The sequence below is a fragment of the Thamnophis sirtalis genome, unplaced genomic scaffold, assembly GCF_051295495.1.
Source record: "Thamnophis sirtalis isolate CommonGarterSnake01/CBP01778 unplaced genomic scaffold, rThaSir2_p1.2 scaffold_11, whole genome shotgun sequence".
Classification (NCBI taxonomy): Eukaryota; Metazoa; Chordata; class Lepidosauria; order Squamata; family Natricidae; genus Thamnophis; species Thamnophis sirtalis.
The window spans coordinates 58,579,310-58,591,293 of record NW_028261391.1 but is presented as its reverse complement, the minus strand read 5'-3'; positions in this window follow the sequence as shown (position 1 = coordinate 58,591,293).

The following is an 11,984-nucleotide window of genomic DNA, read 5'->3' as shown; positions in this document are numbered from 1 at the left end:
ACATGAAACCGCTGGGAGAGATCATCCGTAGGCACGGGATTAGATACCATCAATACGCGGACGATACTCAATTGTATCTGTCCGCCCCGTGCCAAATCAATGAAGCGGTTGACGTGATGGACCGGGGGCTTGAAGCCGTCATGGACTGGATGAGGATTAACAAGCTTGTGCTCAACCCGGAAAAGACCGAGTGGCTGTTGTGTTTTCCTCCCAAAAATTTGGCCACTAATCCAACACTCAGGCTGGGGGGTCAAATTTTACACCCCTCAGAGAGGGTTCGCAACTTGGGAGTCCTCCTGGATCCACAGCTGTCATTCGACCACCATATAGCGGCTGTGACCAGGGGGGCATTCGCCCAGGTATGCCTGGTGCGCCAGTTGCGACCCTACCTGAACCGGGAGGCCCTCACAACAGTCACTCGGGCCCTCGTGATTTCTAGGCTGGAATACTGCAACGTGCTCTACATGGGGCTGCCCTTGAGGTGCATCCGGAGACTTCAGCTAGTGCAGAACGCAGCCGCGCGAGTGATCGCGGGTGCACCTCGATTCACCCGCATTACACCTATCCTCCGCGAGCTGCGCTGGCTACCTGTCGATCTCCGGATGCGCTTCAAGGTGCTACTGATCACCCATAAAGCCCTACATGGCAGTGGATCTGGATACTTGAGAGACCGCCTTCTGCCAATTACCTCCCTACGACCTATAAGATCTCATAGATTAGGCCTCCTCCGTACTCCATCGGCCAGCCAGTGTCGGCTGGCAACTACAAGGAGGAGGGCCTTCTCAGCAGCGGCCCCGACCCTTTGGAACGAGCTCCCCGTAGAGATTCGTACCCTCTCCACCGTCCAGGCCTTCCGCATAGCCTTGAAGAACTGGCTCGCCCGTCAGGCCTGGGGATAAGGACCATTACCCCGCCCGAATGTTGTATGCATGTTGCCTATTATTTTATTATGTGTTGTCGTCTTAGCGTTGTATTCCCCCCTCCCTGGTTTTCTGTGAGCCGCCCTGAGTCCCCTCAGGGAAAAGGGCGGCCTACAAATAAAATCAATTCAATTCAATTCAATTCAGAGTAGGTTCGAAAAAATTTTGAAACCCACCACTGAGCTATATATTTAAAAAGTGCCTATCCAATGTATCATTGGTTATTCAGCTTACAGGCAGTCCTCAACTTATTTGTTTAACAACCATTCAAAGATATGACAGTGCTGGAAAAAGAGACTTATGACAAGTCGTGTTGAATCAACCCAGTCACATCATCAAAATTCAGGCACTTGGAACTGGCAAGAATTTATAGCAGTTGGGGGTGTCCCAGGATCATGTGGTCCCCATTTGCAACCTTCCCAGGGGCCTTATGATAAGCAAAGTCAATGAGTGGAACTGGATTCACTTAATGACCACATGATTCATTTCATGACCATGGTGATTCACTTAACAACAGTGACGTGCGGTGAGGTTTATGGCTGGTGAAGCAGTCCTCTCCCCCAACACCCCACTGACTAAAGCACTTTCTTTCGCCCGCCTGTGCTCGCGGCAGAGCTCAGGCGGGCTGCCATGAGCTCAGGCGGGCAAAAGAAAGTGCTTTAGTCAGTGGGGTGTCGCAGGAGGGGAGAGAATGCCTGAGCATTGCATTTATTAAAGAAAAAAAAGGAAATTTAAAGGAAAAGAGGGAGCGTGGGGTGGGGGGGCATCAGAAACGGAGAAAGAGAGGAGGAAGAGTGAGCGCGACGCTGCAGCTTTAAACAGAATGACAGAGTTGAAGCCTCTGAAAAGTGCGCCCTCTACTATGAGGCAGGAGAACTGCGTGCCTCAACTACCTCGGGATTTTTTTAGGCTTTTAACCCTCGCTTAACTCTGCTCGAGCGCCTAAAAAGTCAGACTAGATGAGGCATGCAGTTTTCCTGCCTCATAGTAGAGGACACTTTTTTAGAGGCTTTTTTAAACAGGCAGTCATTCACGGTGTGGCAGCAGCTAGCTAGCCTAACCCCAGCACTCGTCTTTTCCCATTTACATTTTTTTTTCCTTTTCATGATTGACAGTGGTGAGGCTGTGCTTCCCCTGACTGCCCGTCACTGCTTAACAACGATGGTAAAAAAGATTGTAAAATTGGGAACCCCTCACAGAATGACTGTACTGCTTAGCAGCAAATGTCTCAGTCCCAAATGTGATTGTAAATTGAGGACAATCTATATTCTGGGTTCTCACTTCATTTTAAAATATGTACTGTACAGTTATGTTGCTTCCCTAAATATTTATAAAATTTAATAATAAGACCACAAAAGAAGGAAACATGCAGATGAGCACAACGATTTCCCCTTGCTCTAGGTAAGGAAATACATCTATATTTGCATTCTCAAATAATCTGAATAGTCAAACACAGTTAAAAATATGAAATCCTACAGGAAATATCTAACTAATTAAAATATCATGAATGTACTATCACCCATAGGAGAATAGGGGGAGGGAATAGGCTAATCCCTCACATCCTTAAATGCTTCCTAAACAGCTTAAAGGAGGCTTTTCAGAAGGCCAATAAGGTGGAGGAGAGGACATCTGGGCATCAGGTAGAGGAAGACCAGTGGTGAAATTCAAGGTTTTTTACTACCAGTTCTGTGGGCGTGGCTTGGTGGATGTGGCAGAGGAAGGATACTGCAAAATCCCCATTCCTTCCCCATTCTCAGGCCAGCCAGAGGTGGCATTTTCTGGTTCTCTGAACTACTCAAAATTTCCACTACCAGTTCTCCAGAACCTGCCAGAACCTGCTGGATTTCATCCCTGAGGAAGACTGATATAATAGCATAAGACAATAGAATAAAATCTTGGTGGCCGCTACTTTCCACTCCCACCTCCATAATGTTGCCTCTGGTTGAGTCCCAATATTTTACCTGTTCCAGCAATTCCCTAAACTGCAATATGGAGGTTAATGTCTTATTTTTGGATGGTATGTGATGCTAGCTAAAGTTTTGGCATGCAATAGATAAATAAATGCAGTGACATGCAGTGAGGTTTATGGCTGGTGAGGCACTGACACAATGGTGGGTTTCAAATTTTTTTAGACTTGTGGACGTCAACTCCCAGAATTCCACAGCCAGGCATGCTCAGTTCCGATTTAAAGTGACAGCATTTGTTTTTCTCCTTTGCGAAAAAGTTTCCTTCATTCTTTTTCTTCTCCCTCCTCCTCCTTCCTCCCTCTCTCCCTCCCTCCCCCCTCTCTCAAACAGACACATGCACACAGAGAAGTTGGATTGGACTATCTCTCCTACCTTCTTCCCTCTCTCACTCACTCTCTCTCAAACAAACAAAACACAGAAGTTGGGTTGGAGCCGATCCGAGCCTTTGATTGCAGGCGGAGCCATGTTGCCTTTTCAAACTTGTAATCAGTGAAGCTGGGCTTATATAGTTTTATCCAGGTGTTTGTGTGTGTGTGTGTGTGTGTGTGTGTGTGTGTGTGTGTGTGTGTGTGTGTTTGAAAAGGCAACGTGGCTCTGCCTGCAATCAAACTACACTTGGGGAGGGATCTACACTTGGGGATGAAGTTTGAATTCCTCCCCCTCCCTCCAACCTACATGTACCTTTTCCAGCTGTTTCAGAGAGGATTTCAACTCTGCTCTTGTCTGTCATCATGAAAATAAAAAAATGTAAAAGGAAAAAGGCAAGAGCTGAGGTCAGGTTGAGCTAGTTGCTGCCAGAGTCACCGTGGATGACTCTACTTAACTGTTTAAAAAAGCCTCTAAAAAGCACCCTCTACAGGAGGAGGCAGGAGAACGACGTGCCTCACCTGCATCAGGAATTTTTACTGCTCGAAGGTTTGAAGGTTTTATTCGACTTGTATGCCGCCCTATTCCCGAGGGACTCATAAAACGCCTAAAGTCAGACTAGATGAGGCATGTCGTTTCTCCTGCCTCCCCCTGTAGAGGGCGCTTTTTTAAGAGGCTTTTTTTAAACAGTTAAGCACTAAGCAGAGACATCCACGGTGACTCTGGCAGCAACTAGCTCAGCCTGACCTCAGCTCCTGCCCTTTTCCTTTTACATTTTTTTTATTTTCATGATGACAGTGGTGAGGCTCCCCTGACTGCACGTCCCTGAATAAATGATTTGATAGACTGACAAGGAAAAACAGTTTATTGTTTGTTTTGTTTACTTTAAAATACATAATTGTCACTGGACTTGTGGAGCAGTAGATATTTCTGGGATTATATATATTTTTAAGCTTGAATCCCAAAAATTACTCCCTGTTGCTTTGGGTCTAGCAAATAAAATGAAAGAAAGTATTCCAGAAATATTTCTGTTTCTGACACATAATTCTCTTTCACGATCTGCATCTAGCTTCACTGACTGTCATTTAGTAAAACTATACAATTTTATCCCACCTTTCTGCTAAAAACCCAAGACAGTGAAAATCCCCGTTTATTTAATCCTCCCAATAACTGGGTTGTAGAAGCAAATTTTGCTAGGTGAAGTTAAGTTTGGATCTGAATGTCAACCTCAACAGTCTTGGCACAAAACGTTCAGCTTTACATCCTGCAGAATCTTGAGCAAGTTCCTCTTGAATTAGCTTTGTACTAAGGTTTATGTGTGGAAATATTGCACAAAATTATTCAGCTACTTCCTGCAACAGCAGAAGGAACCTGCATAAGAAGTTAACTAGATTCTCTTGACATAGGTACCTTAATGAAAAAGATAGATGTTGCCCATTTCCGCAATGATAATATTTGAAATGCAGCATTTCCATATAAAACATGAAAGGTGTTAAACAAAACAAATGAGCCCTTTGTTCACTTATTACTTTGTATTATATTAGCATCTAAACCTTGTAAAAAAGCATAGCAGCAAACAATCCTTGCTGGTATAGAGTAACACCAATTTTAAAGTCACTGCCTTGATTGCCATTAGACTTCCAAGCCAAATTCAAATTGTTGGTAACTATTTTGCTGCCTTGGGATACATGGAGCAATGCCTTGCCAGAATTAAATCTGTTGTTCCAGTCATCTAGCGCAGGGATCCCCAACCCCTGGTCAATGGACCAGCACCGGGCTGCAGCATGGCAAAAACTGGGCCGCACAAACAAGCAATATGTAGGAAGCATGCAAAACCACGCCCCCTCCAATCTGCAGAAAAACATCTCTCCATGGAACCGGTCCCTGGTGCCCAAAAGATTGGGGGCCACTGAAGAGGGAGAACCTCTTGAGAATCTTCCTTTCATAAGAAGTGCATGTCTAGATGAGATAATAACTTCTCGGTAGTAATCCCCTCTCTCTCCAGAGGAAAGTTTTCCACATCCCATTATCCTGTTCTGCAGACACGTAACATTTCAACAAGCCTTCATCTTCATTTTATGTGATTGAATAGCATAAGTACTTTGGCTACTGGATTTTGTTATCATTCATGTTCCTGAATTTTGTTCCTGCTGTTGAATGCTGCCTAGAATCATTTGGGGCGGGGGCATATTAGAAATACAGTTAAATAAACAACAACAAAGAAAAAAAAGCAACATCTACCTAACTTCTGGTAGATAAGTTTTCATTGAATGGAAGACGGTTGGGAATGATCATAAAAGGCAGAGAAAATAGTGTGTGGAGTGTGAGCAATGCTGGCCAGCATCAGGAGATAGGAAATTCCCATAAAACATATAAAATAGATGTTGTTAGGAATATAATCTAACGGTTGGCTTGGCTATATATAAATCATGTAACAATGCTATACCTGTTTCTTTAAATCATACTGTAAAATGTGATTGGTTGCTGTTTTCCTCAATCGTCCATAAGAGGGAGCCAGAGTGACTGTTAGCTCTCTGTTTGTTAGATGCTGGGCTGATCTGATCTGATTTGGAAGCTGGCTGTTAGAAAGTGCCTTGAGCTATTGTAGGTTTTGCAACTGCTAGCAAACTTTGAGTACTGAACTGATTATATGATACTGGACTATGTTATTTGGATTATCCCTTAACGGAAATACATTGATGACTGACTGTCTTATCCATGTATGACTTGGACTGTTTGATGGACTCTGATATCTCTATTTCCATGAAAGTAAAAGCCTATTTAAACTGCAGTGTCTCTGTATGCTGGTTTGTGTGTTCTCCAACAACACTCTCACAACGCTTCTCTGAACGTACTCGCTCTCCCAACAGGGAGCTTACCTAACAGATGTAAAGCTCTTTGAAAGGCACATTGGCTTGTAGCCTAGGTTTTACTAAGGTTGTAAACCTCTAAATGGCTTGTTTCCCTTCTAATAATGGGTGGAGAGTGTTACTCTCCTCATGATAAATAAAATGCTAAACTCAGATGCCATCCTGATTCTTCATTCCAATGTTTCTTAATCTTTTTTGGATCATACATACCTAAGCAATATTTTTTTATTAAACCTATTACTGTTTCTTTAAAAATGTTTTAAAATAAAAATGTTGAAATGAAACATGCATTAATAAACATCTTTATTTTCCTTTATGTTAATGCATCAATTACAAATCTCAGTAGCATGTAGGTATTTAGGATGGTATATTTCTTCAATGTATGCCATGCCTTTTATTTTTTTAAACGATTCTTGAAATGGCATAACATTTAACCTATTTCAATATACAGTCTTGCGTGACAAATGGAAGTTTACCTTCACAAAGATATATTGAAGGTGGTATTCTCTCTGAACCTTCATCCGAAAGTCTTCTAGTGATTTGCTTTTTGCCAACTAATTAAATGTGATGACCACAGAGAAATCTGCCAACATCTTTCCTTTACTTACAGACAAGGTACTCGTTTAGCTGCTAGTACATTTGAATAAATCCAAAATCCACCTGAACCCTAATTTTGCTCTTGGGCTCAAGAAGCTGAGAGTCACTGTTTTATTCCATCTGCAAATCAATGTTTGGTTTGTGTTTTTTTTTTCTTAATGGAAGAACATAAGTTAATTATCCCATCTTTCGCTCCTTCTTTCTGAAAAACAAAAAATAGTTTAGATGCCAATTTACCAGCACAGTGAGAACTGGGCACAGGAAACCCTCCATAACTCCTGACCATTGACAGTATCAAGTGCCTATTTTTGATTTATATATGTTATACACAGCGAAAGATACTGTAGTGTTTTAGACACTGGTTCTTAATGTATTTTTTGTCCCTGCTCTTTCGTATCCTTCTCCATTAGCCCCAGCCTTTTATTAAGCATGTTTATCTGCAGATCTGTCTTCCTTTGCCTTTAATCATCAGGCTTTCTCAAACTCTCCAGAGAACAACAGAGGGGTGTGTTTATTTATAAACTGAATAATAGATGAACACCATGATGCACTTATTCTGCTGTGTTCCCTAGTAAACTACATTATTTTTACATGGCACAATATCTCAACTCCTATGTTTAAAGCCAATAAGGCAAAATTAACATCTCAGAAAACTGATTAAGAGAATGTTCCCCTCTCTCATTAACTCGTATTTATATATTAATGGAGAGAAAAACATGGGTTCCTTCTGTAGTACACATATCAGCCATGGTGCCGGGCAGTGTGCAAACATAATTCATGTAAATGATCACGAATGTTAAGTGTGGCAACTCTGAAACAAAAAAAAAAAGTAGATAAGCAATGAAATAGTGTCTGCGATAACAATCATGACAATTTTTTCCAGCTAAGTTCAAAACAACTCTATATAGAATGATACTATTAAAGATTCTAACACACTAATATAGAAAGTAAGGAGTCCTTTTGTTGCTATTCCCGTATTACATATTAAATCCAGAACCTTTTGATCATTTATTGCAAGTGATCGATCAGTACCTTTACCTTTTATTCACATCCATCATGCTTTGAAGTATTTTTAATTGGGAAAATTATTTTCATGAATAAACAAACAGCAAGATCCTTGGTTATTTTTTTATAACCCTACTGCACTTTTTAATCCCCCCCCCCCCAAGTGGATTACACTTATAGGACTGGATTAAGCAATGTCACTCAATCTTCCTTGTTGAAATCAGTTATTGGTACTACAGGCATTCTACCTTTCTGCTGATCACATATACTGAGGAATAAGAGTAATTTGTCATGTATTTTCAGTTCAGTTCACAATATAACAATGCTGTATAGAATTAAAGATGCTAGTATCATGTATATGCTATTAAAAGCAGAGAGAACGCTAGCATGCTAAAGATCATCAAATCTCCCTCCTTCCCTCCCTCTCCTTGCTGGATTATCTGACTGAATGGATCTATTCATATCCCTGAAGGTCAATTTTGGTGCCATGTTCCATGAGGGCAATTGCATCCAGGTATGCCATATGACTTTGGAGGAATAACAGCTGCACCTGTCAGCACCATTAGATTTGCTCCCATGAAGTAATTAGGGGAAAAGAAGCACTGTCACAAACAGCTTCAGAAATAAAACACATTGTGGAGCTGTGTTTGAAATAAAAGAACATACCTTATCAGATGGACAGTGTTGGATACTCACTAGTGCCACTTGCTAAAATAAAGAAGAATATGATTGCAGCAGTAACATATTATCATTTTTTTTCAAACAACTTTCAGCTTTTCTATGGGATGAAAAGCAGGAAGACATCTCTATATAGAACTATCTGGATACCTGTGCTTCGCTACAAAACTACGTGATTGGGCTTGATAAATTGACACTTAAAGCTTGAAAATTAATGTAGAATGTGTAACTCCTTAGCATCAGAGCATGTTCATATAAGGCACCTGGCAGTTGGAACAGAGTTCTTTTCAGGTGGGGAGGAGGAGTAGAATGTCTAAACTCCCAGCCCACAGGCTGGATAAGTCATGTGCTGGCCAAACCCATATAAGGCAACTAGCAGTTGAAACAGAATTCCTTCCAGGTGGGGAGGGGGAGTAGAACGTCTAACTCCTTAGCAGCGATGCATGTTAATATAATACTGTATAAGAAACACTGATTATCTGATGGCGATTTCAAAAAATCATTTCTTAGCGAGCACCCAGAAGCCAGAAAAAACATACATGCCGAATTTCAAGTTTGTAGACTTTACAGTTCTGGAGATTTCGTGATGAGTGAGTGGTATTTGGCTTTTTTATATATAGATGATACTATTAAAGATTCCAACAGACTAATTTAGAAGGTGAGGAATCCTTTTTTTGCCATTTATTAAACAATAAATCTGGAACCCTATGATCATTTATTGCAAGTGATCAATCAATAGAGCCTCATTTACCTTTTATTCACATCCAGCCTCGCTTTGAAGTATTTTTAGTGGGGAAAAAAATATCTTCATGAGTAAACAAACAGCAAGCTCCTTGGTTTTTTTATAACACTACTGCACTTTTTAATTTTTTCCCCAAGTAGATTACATAGGACTGGATTAAGCAATGCCACTCAATCTTTCTTGCTGAAATCAGTTATTGGTACTACACAGGGATGAAATTAAGCAGGTTCTGACAAGTTCTGGAGAACTGGTAGTGGAAATTTTGAGTAGTTCGGAGAACCGGCAAATACCACCTCTGGCTGGCCCCAGAATGTGGTAGGAATGGAGATTTTGCAGTATTCTTCCTCTGCCACACCCACAGAACCGGTAGTAAAAAAATTGAATTTCACCACTGGTACTGCAAGCATTTTAAAGCATGGTCTATGTAACCGGACAAAATAATGTGTGATTAATAATATGCAAACTCTATTTTGACTATTTAATCATGCTTGCCTAGAGAGCAGGCTATTTGCAGACCCAGTGATTGTTAAATGATAGGACCCTTAAAAATGAGTAAGTAATAATGGCATCAATGATAAGGGGTTTTTGAATTGTTATTGAGTTGAGTGTTTTTTTTAAAGAAAAAAACCAACACCAGACAATGAAAATAAATACACACCCATACACAGGTTTTATATAACCCTCTCTTCTAGTTTTCAGAAAGCCTTGAAAACCAGGCCTGGATTGATGTTTGTCATTGTTTATTGCCAAAAGATGGGTTGTCAAAACCTCCAATGATGTCGGACCCACAATTTCTGAAAGGAAGCTGTTCTATTGATTAATTGATTTAACTGTGAGGAAATTTTTCCTTAATTCTAGGTTGGTTCTCTCCTTGATTAGTTTCCATCTATTGTTTCTTGTCCTGCCTTCAGGTAAATTGTACTTGAGAGACCGCCTCCTGCCAATTACCTCCCTATGACCAATTAGATCCCACAGATTAGGCCTCCTCCGGGTTCCATCAGCTAGTCAGTGTTGATTGTCGACCCCCCCCCCCGGGGGAGGGCCTTCTCTGTGGCTGCTCCGGCCCTCTGGAACGACCTCCCCGTGGAGATTTGGACCCTCACCACCCTTCAGGCTTTCCGCAAAGCCGTTAAGACCTGGCTGTTCCAGCAGGCCTGGGGCTGATAAGTTCCCAGCCCCACTCGAATTGTTGTGGCTGTTGAGGAGTTTTAATCTGTTTTTGTAATTGTTTTGTCCTGTTTGTTTTTTGTATTATCCCCTCCCCTATGAGTTTGTTAGCCACTCTGAGTCCCCCCCGGGAATAGGGTGGCATACAAGTTTAATAAACCATAAACCAACTTTGGAGAATAGCTTGACCCCTTTTCTTCTGGCAGTCCCCTTAGATATTGGAACTCTCTATCATGTTGCCCCGCCTAACCTTTCTTTTCATTAAATTAGACATACTGATTTAATGTTTCTTGCTGTTTCCTGTTTTTTAGTTTCATATGCTTCCCAGAGTCCATTGGAGCTGGGCAGCCAACAAATTTAAATAAATAAATGTTTAGGGTCTGGAAGATCATCAGAAGGAAAGTCATCTTAGAAATGAGGAATTTCCTAACAGTGAAAACTGTTAAGCAGTGGAATAGCTTGCCTACTGAAGTTCTGGGTATACTATCATTGGAAGTTTTCAAGAACAGAACAGACAGCCATTTGTCCATAACGATTTGTCTAGGATGGTATGATGATTCCTGCCTTGAGTGAAGAGTTGGACTAGACTGCCAAGTCCGTTCCAATCCTACATTTCTATGACTGAAATGTAGCATTCCATCCCCCACTACACCTTCAAACTATAAATAAAACACATAGCAATCATCTTTGTAAAGCTTACCGTAGTTGGAAATGGAAATGTTTTTGTTTCCAGCTAAGCTTTACAGACATGATTTATAGTGAGCACTTGTTTCTCTCTTGCTTATGTGGTTCAAAAGTGAGAACATTTTTTCTGAACTACAACTTTCAGTTCTAGTAAATTCTAAGCATCTCTTTGTGCACAAATTATGATCTGAGGTTAAATACAAGTACATTATTCTATTTCTGTCTTCTCTAATTAGAATTGAGAATAGAATAGAATCAGGGGTGGGTTTCTCGCCCCGTTCCAACCGGTTCAGTTGGAACGGGGCCGGCGTCGTCGTTGTGCACGCACGCGGTGCACGCATGCGTACTAGCATCTGCGCGATGCTCCAGCTGCTCCTGGAGGATCGCGCAGGCGCTGTATGCGTCCTGCGCATGCATGGAAGCGCAGAACTCGTCAAAACCGGGTAAGGACCGCGGGCGAGCGGGCGCACCCTTCGCCGTTCCCGGAAGTTACTTACTTCCGGGTTCGCCGACCAACCAGTTCGCAGGGACCGCCGCGAACCGGTTGAAACCCACCCCTGAATAGAATAGAATAGAATAGGAATGGCTTTACTGGCCAAGTGAAGGAATTTGTCTCTGCTACAGCAGCTCTTAGTGTACATGCAAAACATGTATTCTCTCCTCTCCTCTCAACAGATAAAAGTAATGCAGCCATACTATATAAATAAATATACTTAGACATAAGGTAGTATTATGAGAATTAGGTATTCAGGAGAGTCCCAAAGGTGCTTTTTCTGGAAAGTCCAGTTGCCTCTTGAAAAAGCACCTGTGGAATAACCATGATCTGGATGACTGAGAATCTCCATTGACATTTATTCAGCACAGTGATCGCAGGAGGGGGGGAAAAAACTACTACCCTTGTGTGTCTAGTTGTTTTGGCATGCATTGCCCTGTAGTGGCGCTCTGAGGGGAGAAGTTTAAACAATTTGTGTCCAGGATGTATAATCTC